Source organism: Chiloscyllium plagiosum, chromosome 12, assembly GCF_004010195.1.
Source record: "Chiloscyllium plagiosum isolate BGI_BamShark_2017 chromosome 12, ASM401019v2, whole genome shotgun sequence".
NCBI lineage: Eukaryota > Metazoa > Chordata > Chondrichthyes > Orectolobiformes > Hemiscylliidae > Chiloscyllium > Chiloscyllium plagiosum.
Window position 1 is genome coordinate 68,496,568 of NC_057721.1, and position 4,324 is coordinate 68,500,891.

Consider the following 4,324-nt stretch of genomic DNA (forward strand, 5'->3'; position numbering starts at 1 on the left):
TCTCCTCCGATCTCCCTCAGTCCGCCCCCGTCTCTTACCTTTTCCTGTTTTCTGTCAGTCGCTGACCGGATCCTTCAAACTGCCAGCCGCGATGCACTGCACCTTGCGTCACTTCCGCCCCATCCGGCCCGCCCCTCTCCCGGCTCCTGTGACGTCCCTGGCTCTCACGGCCCCCTCTGGCGGCCGGATTGATCGCTGCAACCGGAAAGAAAATGGTGCAGATGCTGCCAACCTGAGATAAACAGGGCAGCATCTGGGGAATAGAGTGGGCACATGCAATATCGCTTTATTTTTGAGCTGATTGTGGAGTGGACTGTAAAATTGGGAGCCTGATCGAATTTTCTGGTGATTACGTTCTCAGCTTCTTGCGTGTGCTTGCACAGAAAAAATGCCAGTTAACTGACAGCAAAGTGTGTCCTCTGCCAAGCAGAGACCTTCTGGACCAAAAAAACAGAAATTGTTGGAAAAGCGCAGCAGGTCTGGCAGCTTCTGTGGAGAGAAATCAGAGTTAACATTTTGGGTCAAGTGACCTTCTTCAGAACTGATGGTAGCTGGAAAATGTGGGTTTTATGGCAGAGGATGAGGAGGGAGTAAGGAGTAAATGCTAGGTTAGAACCCAAAGAGAGAGAAAACCAGTTGGACAGACAGAGGAATAGATAACAATTGGCCAGGTGAGTGAATTGCTGTTCATAGAAACTGTTGGTGGCTAACAATGGGCACCAACTGGGAGACCTTCTGGGCACCAACTTCCAAGTCCAAATCATTGCACCCAGTCCTTGGGTGAAGTACGTTTTTCATTACATTTCCAGACAGGTTACTGTAAATATATGGCTTACTTGTAAAATAGAAGGCTGGCTGCGAGTGTAAATGTATTTGGTATTCGGAAGTCTGTGGTGATGCTGTTTAACGCGCGCAGAAGGGGGTCACTTGACGTTCCGTTTCGCGCCCCGGAAGAGTGCGAGGCGGTCACGTGACTTTCCGTTTCGTGCCCTGGAAGAGTGCGAGGAGATCACGTGATGCTCCGTTTTGTGGGCAAAAGAAGGTCACGTGGGGTCGAACATCCGGGAATGCGAAGAGGCAGAGAATGGAGTCAGATCAACAGCCAATCAGAAGATAATTCTACCTCAGTGATTGTATGACTTTTTTATAGTATAAAAGACTGGCTCAGGGACAGGAATAGGTCTTACTTTTTGAACTGGCACACTTTGTAGTTTGTCAGGGACAAAAAGGTTTAGACCCAGAGCTATGAATGCTTTGTCCACTTACTGTTTAAAATAAATTAAGAGTGTGAGACCGAATATCTTCTCCTATTAAAAGAACACGCAGGACTGGGCTCACACATAGAAGAAAGTAAGTTTGTAGATTGAGCCAAAGTCTGACAAATTGGTGACCCCGACGTGATGAAGACGGAGAAGTGACGGAAAGAGAGAAAAATAGAAACAACGGACAACTGATGTCTGATGACAACAACAAGCGGAGCCGCATAAAAAAGGTGAGCAGATGCCTGTTTATATCGAAGTTCTGCAATTGGAGATACTAAATTGATTGTTGTTATTATACTGTGTGAGAAACAAAAGCTCACTCACTTTAATAATTTCAGTCCGAGACAAATATCTGAATCCGCCATTTATTAGAGTCCCCATAAAAGCAACAAAGTTTAATACGTACAGGTTTAAAGTCCTGTGGGGTTAGAGTTCCCATAAAAGCAACAAGGTACGTAAATGTGAGGAGGTTTAAAGTCCATTGAGCAGGATCTCATAAAAGCAACGCTCACAAATTGTGGTGTATGATTGTGTTGTATGTTTCAAAGCTTATACTGGGGAATGTACGGAGGGTGGCAGAAAAGCCAGTAGTGTCTTGAAGACAGGGACGGTGGTGTCTCAGCGAGAGAGAGTCGGCAGTGGAAACCTAATGGTGATAACAACGACACTGCTGATAATTCTCGCTGAAAGGGTCAGTTGCTCGGGTGTACTCCATACAAACTGACTGGCCACCGGATTTGTCTCTGATTGGGTTAGTTGCTCGATTATATTATATCCAAACCAATTGACTGCTAGACGGGAGGATTAGAACAAAAATACGTAAAATGGAAGGGGAATTTTATAGAGTGTGAGGAATACGGAGGATGTTCTTTTGATTTAATGTTTCCCGTAAAACAGCAGTGGGGTAAAGCCAGAAGTCAGTTAGTCAGTGGGCTTGCAAAGAACAAACAAAAAACAATGATGGAGAAATATGATAAGATTTGGGAGGAATTACAGAAACAGGGCAAAGTCGAAGCAGTAAAAGAGAGACTGGCGGAAGCAGTAGAAGAAAGCATCAGAAAAGTAGAAAAACTAACACTAGAAGCTGACGGAGAGTTAAAGAAGCGGAGGAGGCAAGCAGGGTGATAATGACACACAGCAGAAACAAAGAACAGCTGAAACAGGGGAGACATTCATTATTGGAAGAGCCAGATGCTCACTCAACACCATATAGTGTTGAGAGCGAAAGGAGGGGAAGATTACATAGCTCAGGTCAGTTACTAGATGACGGGTTCTCAGACAGGAGAAGGAGAGATTTGAGGGAAGAACGAGATAGAGACAAATTGGATGGGGGTGGGGTGGGGAGTCTAAAAATAGTACAGATATTGAGGATGACCCTGAGAGAGGATGACCCACACACCTACCCCGTCACTTTGAAAGGCTCACTCACAATGCATACTGAATACCGAACATGGCCCTCCACTGAAGCCCCTACCTGAACCAAGCTACAACCTGCGTCAAAGAGACACATTACGACAACCTATAAAGTATCAGCACCACCAGATGCCATTAATTTACAGAGGCTCTTATTTGGGGGATGTTTATCAGCCCTTCATATTTACTGACATAAACTGCATCCTGGATAAAATGCCCCCACCCACGGAGGGAGGTGGGCCTTGGATGACTAAATTTTGCCAATATACACGAGGGCACAAGTTAGCCATGGGTGATTGGAGAGCATTGTTGGGTAAGCAATTGAGTATGTGGGAAATACAGCAGATTGAAGCGTCTGCAGGGACCACCTTACTACCTGATTCGGACCCATTTGCGCAGCATGCTACTGTGTGGGAAGGGCAATGAGGGAGATATTCCCAATTCCACTGGGAGCGATGCACTCACTCACCTTCACAATGAAGGAGGGTGAGGATATGCCTGCCTTTTTGGCTCGGTGTAAGGACACGTGGACAGATACTGCGGGGAGCCATCCAGGGTCGGGTCAGCTACAGACCACGTTATTTAGGAATGCCGTTATGGCAGGGATGCCTAAGGAAGTAAAAGAGGCAATGGAGAGTAATCCTGACATCCCAGGTTGTTCTACAGAACAGTGGGAAAAACATTTGACGCACCACATGAAGTATTACAGGACAAAACAGGATGAAGATAAACAGAGCAATGAGTCAGCTCAAATGCAGTTGCTGAAGTTACAGCTCGATGAGGCTAGGAGGAAGGCTAGTGATACAAAGAAGGCCTCGCAAAAGATTACTAATCAGATGGTTCAGCGGCCGTCGCCACAAAATAACCTGTCGAGTTTAGATCCAACACCTGATTGGATGCCACCCTACCCCCAATATGGGGGCAGGCCTATAGGTGTTCCAGGAGGAATGCGTGGTAGAGGAAGGGGCCGCGGAGGATTCAGAGGTCAGCCACCCAACACCTGTTTTGAATGTGGCCAGCCCGGGCATTGGAGACGGAATTGTCCCATGTTGTGGGGAACCCAGGGAGGGCAGGGATTGATCCGAGGACAGTATGTCCGCTCAAGTCAGCCTCCTTTCCAACAGGCTGTTCAGCCTTACCAAGTCCCAAATGCAGCTGCAGCCCCGGTGCAAGGACAGTACCCCCAAACTATGCCGGAAGGGCAGGGGTACGAATATTGACGGGGCCCGAGAACCCAGGGGCATGTGGAGTTGGCAGACCCCTATATGCAAATGAGGATAATGGACAAGAATCTGTCATTTTTGGTTGACACGGTTGCAAGATTTTCTACCATCACTTGTGATATACCTCGGTCAAATATGTCATCCTCCAGCGTCCAGTTAGTAGGGTTCTCGGGTAAACCAGAAAATCTGCCTTTGACATCGCCACTGATCACATCAGTGGCCGGACAGACCTTTCGTCACCAGTATATTTCATCACCTGCATGCCCCGTGAATCTGATGGGTGGTGACTTGCTGGTGAGATGCGGGCTTTCGGTTTTGTGCGGACCAGACGGACTGGTGGTGACCTTTCCAAATGGCCATTCCGTCAACTGTTCTATGACAATGATTCACTCTGGATCCCAAATGATGTTATCACCAGACACATCA